Source organism: Myotis myotis, unplaced genomic scaffold (genome assembly GCF_014108235.1).
Source record: "Myotis myotis isolate mMyoMyo1 unplaced genomic scaffold, mMyoMyo1.p scaffold_m19_p_8, whole genome shotgun sequence".
NCBI classification, from domain to species: Eukaryota; Metazoa; Chordata; class Mammalia; order Chiroptera; family Vespertilionidae; genus Myotis; species Myotis myotis.
This window is the reverse complement of record NW_023416390.1, coordinates 47,412,347-47,427,316: the sequence shown is the minus strand read 5'-3', so window position 1 is coordinate 47,427,316 and position 14,970 is coordinate 47,412,347. Positions and strand designations below refer to the sequence as shown.

At 40.7% G+C, this 14,970-nt stretch overlaps 1 non-coding gene across 1 annotated transcript; it reads right to left on the bottom strand.

Annotated features, from left to right (window-relative positions):
* Window positions 1-7,384: 7,384 nt before the first annotated feature.
* LOC118662287 lies at window positions 7,385-7,493 on the bottom strand. The gene has a single exon (XR_004969679.1). It is a non-coding gene; the product is annotated as a U6 spliceosomal RNA (small nuclear RNA).
* Between the last annotated feature and the right edge of the window lie 7,477 nt (window positions 7,494-14,970).

Genomic DNA, 14,970 nt, shown 5'->3' with positions numbered 1-14,970 from the left:
AGTGTAGCTGGAACAATTTTAATGTCTTTTTAAAGAGTTTTGCTTCTCAGGAGAACCACCAGCAGTGGTGGGAGGTCCCTAACCAAGATTCCCTGACACACTGGAGAGTCTGGCATAGTGGCAGTTATGGGACAGTCATCTTTCATCTGCCTTCTCCACACTTACCATGTCCTAAATGCTCCCAGACTGAGCTTTAGATTGTTATCTTCCTATAAAGCAGTGGTTCTCAACCTTCTGGCCCTTTAAATACAGTTCCTCATGTTGTGACCCAACCATAAAATTATTTTCGTTGCTACTTCATAACTGTAATGTTGCTATTGTTATGAATTGTAATGTAAATATCTGATATGCAGGATGGTCTTAGGCGACCCCTGTGAAAGGGTCCTTCGACCGCCAAAGGGGTCGCGACCCACAGGTTGAGAACCGCTGCTATAAAGCAAGCTGGACTATGAAGGGGAGCCAGAGGCAGATATCACGGTGATGGCATTGTTCTGTATTTGATGGCAGCAGGGGTTACATAAATCCACACGTGATGAAATGACAGAACTGCACACACATTTCACCAATGTATTGTTTCCCAGTTTTGATATTGGACTATGGTTACGTAAGATATAAGCGTGAAGGAGACTGAGTAAAGGACATAGCTTGCCTCTGTATTATTTTTGCACCTTCCTGTAAGGCTATAATTATTTCAAAATAAAAAGATTTTAAAAAGGCAGGTGAGTCTGTACAGTTCAACTCTTTGATATCTTTGTTTTTGACCTGTTGACTGATAACAAATATGGGGCCTTTGTCAATGCCCCTTAATTGTTTTTAACCATCCAACTTGAAGGTTTTATTTTTCTTGGTTTCAGTTCTTTTTGTTCCCAGATCTAACTGTCTTGCCTCCAATTCAAACTCTGTCTCCACCATTATACTTATTTCACCATTTGGAAAAAGATAGAAGGATATATGATAGAAAAGATATGCCTACAGATGGCCACATATGTAGATTTACAGGACAGAGATTCGTCATTCAAGGAGTGTAACAATGGCCAAATGGGCTTTTAAAAAAACTCATCCATCCACCATGTTGTTTTTTTAAAAATATATTTTATTGATTTTTTACAGAGAGGAAGGGAGAAGGATAGAGAGTCAGAAACATCAATGAGAGAGAAACATCTATCAGTTGCCTCCTGCACACCCCCTACTAGGGATGTGCCCGCAACCAAGGTACATGCCCTTAACCGGAATCGAACCCGGGACCCTTCAGCCCGCAGACAGACGCTTTATCCACTGAGCCAAACGGGTCGGGGCTTTTTTTTTTTTTTTTTTTTAATCACCATGTTTTTATCTCTAGCATTCTTTTGGTCCTTTTAAAAGATTTCTCTCTTTCTGTGTACATTGCCCATCTGTTCTTGCATGCTGTCTACTTTATCCATTAGCATATTAATCATAGTTACTTACAATCCTAAGTCTGATCCTTCCAGCATCCCGCCTATCTGGTTCGGATGCTTGCTCTGTCCTTTCTGAAGAGGTGCTTTCTGTCTGCTTGTTTTTTTCCTTTTGGTGTGCCTTGAAATTTCCCCTTGATAGTCCACTGTGAGGCACTGGGTGGAGGAGCTGCTGTAAGTAGGCCTTTAGTTGTGATTTGGGGGAGGAAAGCCTTCTATGGCCCTATAATTTCGGCTCAGTCTATGAGTGAACCTATGCCTCTGGACCGTGACCTTCACAAGTTTCGCCCTTTACCCTCCCCACTTGGGTGGAACAGGGTGGCTAGAGTGGGCTGGAGCCTGTAAATGCATTCCCCACCTCCGCTAGGCTCTGGTTAAATAGTTTCTCCTGAGGGCAGGCCTTTTTAATAGAACCGAGTGGTTTGGTAAATTTCACAATGGTTCCTTTTCCCTTCTCCTGAAGGAAGCCCGAGGGGGTTTTTCTCTGCTATTTACTGTGGGGAACTGATTGAGCTCCTGAGGTAAGTTACACAATATCTTCGGGGCTGCCCTATGACCAGGCCCCTCTGAGCCTCTAACTCTCAGACTTGTCCACACCGAGCCTCCCGCGATCATCAACTGCAGGCCAGGTGTTCCTCCCCAGCGCTGACTCCCACAGCTGCTTCCACTGCGAATCTCATCAGGAAGCTACAACTCCGCATAGTCCCCGTCTCTCCAACCTGGAGGGCGGCACTTTGCCTTGTGTCCTCCCGCATCTCAGGGATCCAAGAAGAGCTGATGATTTTTCAGTCCGTTCAACTTCTTGTTAGGATGGAGTGGAACTTCCAAGCTCCTTACACATGGATCCAAAAAGTGGAAGTCCCAGAGCAAAGGGTTTCCATTCAGTTGAATCTGGATTTAAGTCTGCTCTCATCTTCTGATTATCGATTTGATCCTGGGTAAGTTATTTGTGCCTCTTTGGTGTCAGGTTTTCCATCTATAAAATGGGAGTTATAATGACGCTGACTTCTGGGGTCGTTGGGAAGACTAAATAAGGTGGAATGGAGACTCCTCTGATGTTTTAGATGCTGCGGATATCTTCCTCCATGTGGTTATCTGTTTACTTTGTTGCCTCTCCTGTTGTTCCTGGAAGAGAAATGCTTACTTTTGATATCAAATTTATCAGTTGTTTACCTCGTAGTTTGTACGTAAACGACTAATATGTGTATAAAAGAAATGCTCCCTACCAATCAGCGAAATACTAAACACATAACGAGAGTCACTTCTAGAAGCAGTATTCTAGCAGTACCTAGTAAAGATAAATTTACATACTTAATGACCCAGCCTTCCCAACCCTGGATATATTCCAAAGAAACTTTTGGTATAGGGGTAGGTTTGCAGTGTTTTTTGTTGTTTATCACAAAAGAAAAAAACATAAAAAGTAGGTACACACAGAGTGAACTCTGGAGCAGTCAGAAATAAACTAGATGTGCACATAGCAACAGAGGTAATTATTCAAAAACCATGGTGTTGGGTAAAAGAAAAAAAAGAATAAGATCCATTGCACCAACCATTTATGTAAGCTAAAAATTTGTACACATTAAAAACTATATAATGTTTTCCAGCTTCATTGAGTCATTATTAACAAAAATTGTATATATTGAGATATTGTATACAATGTGATATTTTGATACACATAAAACATTGCAAAATTATTACTACAACCAAGCTAATTAACATATTCATCACCTCATATAGTTATAATTATTTTTGTGGTGAGGACATTTAAGACCGACTTTCTTAGCAAATTTCAAGTATACAATATAGTGTTATTAACTATATACATCATGCTGCACAGATATCCTGAATTTATTCATCCAGCATAACTGAAACTTTGTACCCTTTATAATTTTAAAGAATACATTAGTATCCAAGGATAATCTCAGATACCTATGTTTGGGGGCAGGGAGAGGACAGAGAGGGAAATAGAGGAATTGGGATTTTGGAAACAAAACAAAAGATGAACCTTGTGTAGATGAGGGATAATTATCCCAATGCTCTGACCCTAAGACTACCTACCCCAAAATGAAAGCATCTGCAAGCTTTGTAAGGATGATTAGTGTTAGCTATGTGACAACAGTTACTGTCATTGCTAGGTAATAATGATGAGGAAAATATGGGTGAGAATGATGCAAATTTTGTGAAACAATAAAATTTTATGGAAATCTAATGATTTGTTAAATTAAACCATTATATTTCTCAGATCATTCTGCTAATGTTTAATTGGTTAAGATAAAATGTAAACTGCAATTTCAAAATGTAGTTTTACAAATGTTTCAAGACATGATAACACTATATTTTTGTTTATTATTTAAAAATTTTTAATGTAGAACATATATTCAGAAAAGTATCCAACTCATAATTGTTTATGCTAGTGATTTATCAAAAGGTAAACATATCATTACACAAGTCAAGAAATAGAATACTACCAGAGAAACCACAAGTCCCCTATGTCCTACCCTGGTACTACACTTTTCTGTCTTCTTCATCATCATAGGTTAGTTTTGTCTGTTTTTGAACTTTAGTTTAGAACTTTCAAATGCTTTAGTACAGAAGGAGCTTGAAAAAAACAATCTAAAGCTGAATATTAGATTTATAACTGAGATTTCATTTTCTAATGGGTATTTAAAAATTTTTAGTTTCTAATTGTTTATTGCTAATAGAAATTAAATTATTTTTGTGTGCTGGCCTTGTATCTTGTAATCAAAGAACTTATATGTATATATGCATTGCCCATGGCACAGACAATAGGGTAGTGAAGGCCTGGGGCAGAGTGGGAACCGGGTGGAGGGAGTAATGGGGGGGAAAGGGGACAACATCTGTAATACTCTCAACAATAAAAATTTTGAAAAGGTATAAGCATGACTCAAATATTGCATGGGAAATATTTACTAAAATTATTAGTTTATTTGAAATTCAAATTTAACTAGGAGTCCTGAGTTTTAATTTGCCATGTCTGGCAAGCCTATTTGGAGCAAAGAAAAATCTGAAGACAAGCAGTTAAAATGATTATAATATTGGAAAACGTGTTTTGGAGGAGTTCATATGTATATTCTGATACAGAAAAGGCTAAGAGGGTGCTCTCACCCCACTCCCAAATTAAGGCAACACAGTAGAATAGAAAATTTACAGAATGGGGGCTGTTGTATAGCTACCTACTGGACAGCTTTCTTCAGATGTTTTGCAGGAACTGTAAACTAAAACCCACAGAATGCATGTCGTCTTTGGACAAACATCCTCATAGGTAGAGTAGAGGGGTAGTGCCAGATAATATCTGCAATCTCTTCTGTGATTCAATGAAGGGTCAGAAATTGCACAGTAACGTTGTTTTTCCATCTCCACAGAGAACAGAGCCAGAGTTGATGAGTCTTGCAGTGAGAGAACTGATTAAATGTAAGGGAGAGCTTAACTGAAGGGTGATTGCACACTGGATGGCTTTGCATGGGAGGCTGTAGAATGTGACTCCCTTGTGATCGTTTAAAAGAGTCAGCAGCTGTTGTGGGTAACTCGGGCTCGCAGAGTGCCACGGTGGACTGGGAGGTTGAGCCAGGGCAGCTCTTGAAGTTCCAGATCTGGGGGATGACTCCATTCTGGTGTAGAAAAGGGCAGAGAAATGACCCTTTACTTCTGTTAGGACTTGGTACCAGTTTTTTAAGACTGTCATTATGATGCTGTAGTTCCAAAAGAGCCTTTCAAAGTGTCTTCTTTTTATCTGAATCGGAATACCGAGGATGACTGTTAAAAAATGCAGTTTCCTGCCCTAGCCAGTTTGCTCAGTGGCTAGAGCATTGGCCCACAGACTGAAGGGTCCAAGTTTCGATTCTGGTCAAGGGTACCTCGATTGCAGGCTCGATCCCCATGTTTCTCTCTCTCTCTGTCTCTCCCCCTCCCTTCCAACTCTCTCTAAAAAACAATGGGAAAATATCCTCAGGTGAGGATTAACAACAATACAACAAAAATTGTTCAAGAAATACCAAGGAGCCCCAGCCTGGTTGCTCAGTTGGTTGGAGTTGCCTCCCGTATACCAAAAGATGGCAGGTTCAATTCCTGGTTAGGGTTAGGGTACATACCTAGGTTGGGGGTTCAATCCCCAGTACTGGAGGCAATGGATGGATGTTTCTCTCACATCGATGTTTTGCTCCCCCTTTCTCTCTTAAAAAAAAAAAGCAGTTTCTTGAGCCCTACCACAGACCTAGTGAATGTGGAAGAAAGGCCCCCAAATATGAATTTTAACACATTTACCAGGTAGTCTGTGTGCATAACACATGTGAGAACCCTGGTCATTGAGAAATGAGAGGCGTCTTTCTCTGACTAGGCATGGACCTTTAATGACCCACTTAGTCTTACCTGTGGTGACTGAGGCCCCTGTCCATGCTTATTTCCTGGAGGAATATGCATGTGCTCAGAATGGAGCGGGAGAAAGATGCTGAAGGATTTAAGGAGGATTTTGTTCAGAAAGTTCTAGGCTGAGTGGAGGAGTGGAAGAGAGGGAAGGAACCTGGAGTTTACTGGACCCTAATTTTTGCCATAACTCCCATTAGAATACAATCTATGTCCTGAAACCATTTGTATACCTCTTTTATCTTTTTGAAGTTTTCTACCAATTTTTAAAAAAGTTGAATGGTACCTTTATTAATGCAAAAAGAGGAAATGTTTTCTATTCTTCAGGATAGAGTGGGGAGCCAGAATATCCCAAGAAGCTATGGGGCAGACAGCTATCCCTTCTCAAAGTTTCTGGAAAGAACCAGTGGAGCTGGTGAAAATATAGTAGAGGAAGAGCTCAGAATTAGCTAGGAGGCAATTCAGTGCAATTTAATATTATAAAAGGAATCCAAAGGCACCAAGCATTCCCGTTTTACTGTATTTCAAGAGTTGTGAAAATCCTTGATGAGGAAGGACTCTGAAGAAAGGGCTAATAGAATATTCCACATCTGCCTTTCGAGGTCGCTGGAGGTGCTGCTGGAGCAGGTCCTTCCAGCCAGCTGTGTAGGGTGCACCTCAGCTCCGAGCCACTTTCGGAATCCTCTCCGGCCTGACAAGCTCTGAGCTGTTCTTCCCTCTCCTCCTATCACCGTTGACATGTATCTCTGTTTCAAGGTCACCTCCCTCAGAGGACCTCCTGCTGGTGGATGACCCTGTCATTACTAAGACTAGCCTACATCTTACAAACTGTGAGTTCTGAAACATGCCAGTGTTCACGGTGTGAGCATGTCAACAAGCCATTTCAGCCCAAAGGGGGTAAACTCACCTCTTAGCCCAGGTCCACAAAACTGGCCCATGCGTGAGCTGCAGCTAGTCTTTGCTTACGATGATTCCAAACTCAGTCTGTTTCCTCCAGTAGATTCGCACAAAATAAAAACTTCCTCTGCCACAGCAGCTTGGTTTGATTTGGGTTATTTGACTTTACAAGCCCAGAGGCCAAGCAATTATTTAGAAATATTAGGAATCAGCAGCACAAATGAGATTGAGTTTTTTGAAAAGTTAAAGATTTCTCATTTAAGGAGGGAGTTCACAAAAGACCCCATTAGCCAAGCCTCACCAGTAATTAGTCTGATTTCTCAGGCAAGAGGCAGGCTAATTGTCTGCCATCCATCCCAGAAAGCCTAGAGACACTTTAAAACCTACCACCCATTGAAAAATATCTTTGGAGAATTTCCTGCCGGTCTAAAGTCTTTCTATTAACTAAATATTCACACTGAGATCAATATATGAAAATATGAACAAAGTCCGTTTGTCTAACCTAGCCTTCACATATCAATTTTGTTGACTTATCAATGGCCTCTAAAGCATCCCCTTCCCCCTCCCTAGTACAGGACACAGTCTACTCTAGGGTCAAGTATTGCACATCCTTGTCATGTATTTTTAGCTTCCTTTAATCTGTTTAAATGACATTGATCCCTCATTCCCCCACACACTTTTTTTAAAATTTCATAAATTTGTGTGTCATCTTTGTGCAGGGGGGCTATGCTAATCTTCTCTGTATCATTCAAATTTTAGTATATGTGTTGAGAAAGGGAGCACCACACACCATGTTGTTTGAACAGCATGTTCCTCGTTGTGTATTTGCCTGGTGTTTCTTCAGGGTTAGATTGAGGTTATAGATAAAGTTGATTTTGATCATCCAGCCAAGGTGTTGTGCACTTTCCCCATGGTGTGGTTGCTGTGTTTGTTTGTTTTCTCCCTTGTTACTGAGAAGCAATATGTGGGGAGTCACTCTAAGGCTATGCAACCAATAATCCAAACAGTAACAGTTGTAAGAGCACTTTCCCTGGGCTCAGCACTGCTAGTTACTGATGTGGCCTCTTTTTGACCTGGAGAGGCTCCTTCCATTTCTCATGGCCACAGCCTGTCTTCTCTTGGCTCAAAGCCCTCTCTTAGGAGGGCCATATCAGGAGTGGGGTCAGATCCGGTTGGCAATGCTGTGACAGGAAGCTGCAGTGGGACTGGAGCAAAGAACAAGAGACAAGAAGCAATGTTAACAAGGAGCCCCACTGCGAGGAGGACACGTCCTCCGGAAGCCTGGCTCAGCTCCAGAAAAGGGAGAGACAGACTGGAGGAGCTGGGAGATTAGGGAAGTGGCAGCCACTGAGTCTCACTAGGGTAGTTTGGCCTGTGACACTGAGTCCCTGGCCTCTGACGTACTGTGGGGTCAGTAACCAGGGCCATTGCCTTTGTAGTTCTCAGTGGGCAATAGCATCTTGTAATGTTCGAGGGAGGATGTTCTCTAAAGAGGGGCCAATAGCTGCCAAGACTTCTGAAAAGATAAAAAAATCCTACAGGCTCATAACAAAGTAGAGCAAGTCCCAAATTTAATTGCTTCAGAGCTCTGGAGGAGCCCTTTGAGCTCCGGACAGAACCCTGGCTGTGCACAGCCATTCCAGGGCCAAGTGGATGCCAAGGTGCCTGAGAGCTGAGCTGTACTAGAAACCCAAAATTGTCCAACCATTCACTCAGAACTTCTACCCAGGACCCAGGGAGCTAGGTTTTCATCCAGTTCTTCTGCAAACAAAACAAAGATGCAAATAGAAGTGTCTTAATAATTAAATTCCATTGTATGAACCTCAAATAGGCTTGAGAGAGGCCCCTTTGATCATGGGTCCCTGAAAAAGAGCCTCCAAGAAGCATTGTGAGGGTTCTCTAACAAGTTTGGGGGATGCCCTGGAAGATGACAAAGTGGAGACATTTATCCATCTCTAGCCATTCTTTCAACCAATGAATGTTTCTTGAATAGCTACTATGAACCTAGAGACCCAGGACACTGAGCTGAAGATGGAGAAGGGAGAAAACTTTCTAGTAATAGTCAGAGAAATAGTTCTGTCCTGAATGAGTAAATAGAGAAAATCTTTACTTTTCCTATCATTGTGAAAGTGTATAGCCTCTAATGATATTTATAAATACAGGATCTAGAATCTACTGAAAGAGAAGAACTTTCTTTTCTCTTAACACTAGGGAAAGAAGGTAAAGAAAGAAACGTAGCTGATTATTAATTAGAATGGACCATTAAACCTATGAGGTGTGGGGCCGCTAAAAGGTGATATTTTAATATCACCTTTATAAATGGGCTTTATAAATGGGAAACAACACAGACCCTATAGTGACTCAGCACTTTTCTATGCCCTCTGTTGTGAGCTGGTAGAAAATAGGTCAAGTAAGCTGGAAGCTGCCCAAGGGAAGAGGCTGGAAAGAAGCTCAAGAGCCAGCCTGCCTGGGAAGCAGAAGGTGGGGGTGTGAGAAGCAGGCCACAGGACAAGAGCTCCTTAGCCTCGGTGCTGTGCTGATGGATGGCCGGAGGGCCGGTGCCTCAGCTGCCCTGTGTCAGGAGATTGTTGGGGAAGGGCTTCCTCGGAGCCAAAGCACAGACTCTCGGGAACAGCTGAGATTTCTGTTGTTTAAGGAATTAAATAGTTGGAACCTCACTCACCTATTGAAAATGCTCCCCAGGATTGACCGAAACGTTGGGCAGAGGTTTCTCCCAGTACAGAGAAATCCTGGGCCAGGTGGTGCGCTGCAGGGGGAGGCGGCAGAGGAGCAGCCCTGCTTGCGAGCCGGTTCCTGGGATGGGAGTGCGGTGTCTGACAGCCCCCTGTCCCCCTGGGGAGCTGGCCCATCCAGCCAAACCCAGGGAACAAAGCTGCTTCTTCCAACCAGGTCCAGGGTCGGGGCAAGATCTCATGCCTTTAGTAATTTTTTGTGAGGAATGAGGAAATATTTTTGAGAGTACCTGTTTCTGACTGCCCCTGGCCTTTCTGTCCCAAGTCTTTCCTGAAGTATTTCAGTTATTTGCTGATCCAAGCCACTGGTTGTATTTCCAGCCGGCTGATGCCCCTGATGATAGAGAGAGAATGAAGCACATCTGAGGCCTCGTCTCCTTTGCGAGAACCCCCCCCCCCCCCCCCACCTTTCCTACCACTGTAGGACATGGCCAAAATCACAAAGTAAGAAAAACCAACAAAACATCAGAGAACCCAGAGTGGATGTCACAAAATGTTTCATTTGTTTTGTTTACTTATGCTTTACTGATTTTAGAAAAGCAACATCTGAGCAACTTTAGGTTGTTCACCTGTGGAATCTCTCAGGGCCCCATTTAGAATCAATTTGTACTATTTAAGAACTCTCACAGGGTATCTAAGCTCTCAGATTTAAAGAGCAACAAATAGTTTAATGTGAAAGAAGCTACTGTAGATCAGCAAACTTCTAGTGGCGGGAAGTGACAGGTACCAATAAGAAAAGAGACAGAAAAACTAAAATAGTCCCAAGAACTCAAAACCAACCATCTGGGCCATTTAGGGTAGGGTTAAATAACCCCTGGAGCCTTAAATCTATTCTAGAATGAGCCATTAACTGATATTTTTATGGATGACCCTGAGTCTCTAAGAGAAGGTAAAATTATGTTCATTTTGCCTTGCTTAGGAAGTTGAAATAGTTTTATTTAGGAAGATTTTTGTCTCACATCACTAAAATTCTAAAGTTTTTTGTTTAAATGATTAAGCTTTCAAGTATTGGGAGGTTTAGTCATCTAGAATGACTCACAGTACAAGGCTTAGAGAAGCCTGGGGAACAAATTTTCAGCTTGAACACAGGATTGTTTTGGGTTTGAATAATTTGATTCTTGGTACAAGTTATACTTCTTACCTTGCAAGGTATAATTTGGGGCTCCCTACAGATCTTTGCAAATAGCATTAATATGATTCCTATAGTAGTGAATCAGACCCACAGGACCAGCTTTTCACTTAGAATTCACATGGCTTACAAACAAGTGACCAAATGGATTTGGTACCTCTTCAAATTAAAAAGAAAATTTAGAAATATAATTAAACATATCTTTTGGTTGAGTTGGTTATATCCTTGGAATGCTGGAATTAGTTGAGTGTAGGGTACACTGGTCACTGGTCTTTGGCTGCTAAGAATCCAGTCCACTTCTTACTTGGAGGGAATCCTGGTAGAAAGCTGAGCTCTGCCTCTCCTATAGAAGCCAGAAGGGCCCAGGCATCTCTCCTAGCACTAAAGGATATGAACATGTGACTCAGTATTGACCCAGGATTGGCCTTGGCCTTTGAATCCACATGGAGTGCTAATTATTGGTGAATTCTACATTACTTTAATAAGATAGGGAGATAGGGAAGAGTATGAAGGCAGGGGGAAACAATTGCCCTTGGAAAAAAGAAAAATAAGCTTGTAGGATAGTCTGTGGTATGTGTGTGTGTGTGTGTGTGTGTGTGTGTGTGTGTGAGTGAGAGAGAGAGAGAGAGAGAGAGAGAGGGAGAGAGAGAGAGAGAGAGAAGGACCCCCTAGTAGCATACCTCAAGGTGTGGGTGAAAATGCATCAAAGCAAATAAAGACAGTAGGACCAGACAGAGACTCCGTCCTAACATTTATATACCAGGGCAGTGGTCGGCAAACTCATTAGTCAACAGAGCCAAATATCAACAGTACAACGATTGAAATTTCTTTTGAGAGCCAAATTTTTTAAACTTAAACTATATAGGTAGGTACATTGTTATTACCTTAATTAGGGTACTCCTAAGCTGGCCTTTGCTAAAAACGTCCTCAACCTGATTGAGGTACGTTCGCTGAGGTCGACCCCTTCCAACTCTCCCATCCACACTCGTCTTGTATACTTGTTTCGTCTATCTCCTTTCCAAAAACCTACTTCTGCGCATGGGCCACGAAGTTTCAATCGCACTGTACGTGCGTGCCCGCACGTGGTATTTTGTGGAAAGAGCCACACTCAAGGGGCCAAAGAGCCGCATGTGGCTCGCGAGCTGCGGTTTGCCGACCACTGTACTAGGGTAAGACACAGGCTGGAACCAGTGATGTAAATGATATACATAATTTTGATAATAATAGTAATGAAAATACCTTATATTTTTTTGAATGATTAATATATTCTAAGGAATTAGTATGGATTTCTCATTTAATACTCACTATTAACATATGTGGTGGGACCTGTTCATGTCCCCATTTTACAGCATCAGTCATGACTGCTATATTGCCAAATCCAGGGGATATTTTTAAGTTCTCATCTTGATCTTTAGTGGCACAGAACAGATTAATCTCTCCCTTCTATGAAAGTTTGCTTAATTTATTTTCTAGGACATTATATTCTTTGGGTAATCTCATTCTCTGGTCACTACTCTGTCTCTTTTGTAATCTCTTCCCCTGCTCTCACCACTTACACTAGTATACAGATCTTTCATTCGAAGCCCTCACACTCTCTATGGATGATCCCATAATTTATAGTTCTACCTATATCTTGTTGATGCTCAAATAATAATAAGAATAACAGATTTATTGAGTGATTTCTATGTTCCATGTTCTTTTCTAAGTGGTTTACACATATTAGCTCATTTAATGTTTCACATCATAATGTAAGTCCTATTGTCATCCTGGTTTTACCGATGGAAAAAAAAAACACACAAAACAAAACAGATACAGAGGCGCTTAAGATCACAGTGCTAGTAGGTGGTGGAGGCAGGCAGAATTCCAAACCAGGGGGTTCAGTACAAGAGCCTGAGTATGGGGCCAGAGATTACACAATAATGGGGGTCCTCTTTAAGAAAAAGAATACAGGATTACAAATGAAAAATTAAGTAGCCCAACTGGTGTGGCTCAGTGGTTGAGCATCGACCTATGAACCAGGAAGTCAGGGTTCAATTCCTAGTCAGGGCACATGCCCAGGTTGTGGGCTCAATCCCCAGTAAGGCATGCAGAAGGCAGCTGAGGAATGATTCTCTCTCATCATTGGTGTTTCTCTCTCTCCCTATCCCTTCCTCTCTGAAATCAATAAAAAAATATTTTTTTAAAAAAAGAAAGGGCAAAATATGGATACATATTACAACATGAGTTAGCTTTAAGAATGTTATGTGCTAAGTGAAAAGAGCCAGTCATAAGAAATGTCCAGGATAGGAAAATCTATAGAGACAGAAAGTAGGTTAGTGGTGACCTAGAGCAGTGAGGGCTGGGGGGTTTGGGAGGTATTGGCTAAAGGTGAGGGCTTTTCTTTTAGTGTGGTAAAAATGTTCTGCATTATATAGTGGTGATGGTTGCAGTCTTATGAATATACTAAAAATCATTGAATTGTACACTTTCAAAGGGTGAATTGTATAGTATGTCAACTATATCTCAATGAAGCTGTTACAAAAAATAATTCACTATTTAAACAAAAATAATAACAATTTTGAGTTTTATAACATATCTATAAGTAGTATGCATGAAAACATATAGTATAAAGGCCTAGAAGGAAGAATTAAAAAAAATTATTATTATTATTTTTTTTATGCCGAAACCCGTGAACGGGCCATAAAGAAATATTATTGTGAGACTCTTTTACTGTACATATATCACTTGAAAGTCCACTGTGATATGCTAAAGATATCTATAATAATAAAAGTGTAATATGCTAATTAGACTGGATGTCCTTCCGGACGTCCTTCCAGACGAAGCTGGGGCTGCGAGGGAAGCCCAGGTCCCGGGTGCCAGAGGGAAGCTGGTGCCAGCAACTGGGGGAAGGAAGGCCTACTCTTGCATGAATTTCATGCATTGGTCCTCTAGTATAATATAATCTCCCAAAGAAACCACTAAAATAAGAAAACAAAGAATTATAGTTAATAAGCCAACAAAAGAGATAAAATGAAATTTTAAGAAGTACTCCTCCAAAAGGAGGCAGAAAAATGGGAAAAGAAGAAAGAACAGATGGGATAAATAGAAAACAAATAAGATGATAGACTTAAATCCAACTTTATCAGTAATAATAGTAAATATAAATAGTCTAAACACTCCAATTAGAAGGCAGAGATTGTCAAATTCAATAAAAAAGCAAGAACTAATTACACATTGTAAGAAACACACTTTAAATATAAAGACACAAATAAATAAAATATAAAAAGATGAACAAAAGTTACCATGTTGATGCCAATCACAATAAAGTTGTAGTGGCTATATTAACATCAGACAAAGTAGCTTCAGAGACAAGGGTATTACCAGAGAGACAAAATGTCCTTTCCTAATGATGAAGGGGTCAGTCCATCAATAGAGCATAACAATCCTAAATATCATGCACTTAAAAATAAAGCTTTGAAATATATGAAGTGAAAACTAATACAAATGCAAAGAGAAGTAGACAAATCTTTAATTGTAGCTAGAGATTTCAATACCCTTCCCTCAATAATCAATAGAATAAATAGAGAATAAAAAGAAAATGAAAGATTTGAAAGACCAGATCAAAACTATCAACCGAGTAGACCCACTTGACATTTAGAGAACACGGCACCTAATAAGAGCAGGGTACACATTCTTTTCACTGTCCATTTGGCAAGAGAGGCCATATTCTGCAGCATATAAAAGCCTTTGTACATTTGAAAGGATTCAAGTCACTCAAAGCTTATTCTGTAGTCATAATAGAATTAAATTAGAAACCAACAAAAGACAGAGCTCTGGAAAATTTCCAAATCTGCAGCAACTGAAAAACATATCTCTAAATGGGTCAAAGAAGAAGTCAAAGGAAAATTAGAAAGTGTTTTGAACTGAATGAAAATAAAACCACAACCTCCAAAAAGCAGGTCCGGGCAGGTTGCAAAGGGTTATAAAGGATCCCAAGGAAATTTTAAGAGTGATGGCTATATTCACTATTTTAATTGTAATTCACTATCTTAATGGTGATAATTTCATGAGTGTATAGAAGTGTCAAAACTTATCAAATTGTACATTGTAAACATGTGCAGTTTATTCTATGGCAATTAAATCCCAGTAAAGTAGTTAATAAAAAGTCATCTTTAAAAAGCTGACAGAACCCAGCTAGTGTGGCTCAGTGGTTGAGTGTCAATCTATGAACCAGGAGGTCACAGTTCAATTCCTGGTCAGGGCACATGCCCAGGTTGCAGGCTCTATACCCAGTAGGGGGCATGCAGGAGGCAGCCCATCGATGATTCTCTCTCATCATTGATGCTTTTATTGTTTAAAGTATTACATGGAGTATTACATATGTCTCTTTTTTTCCCCA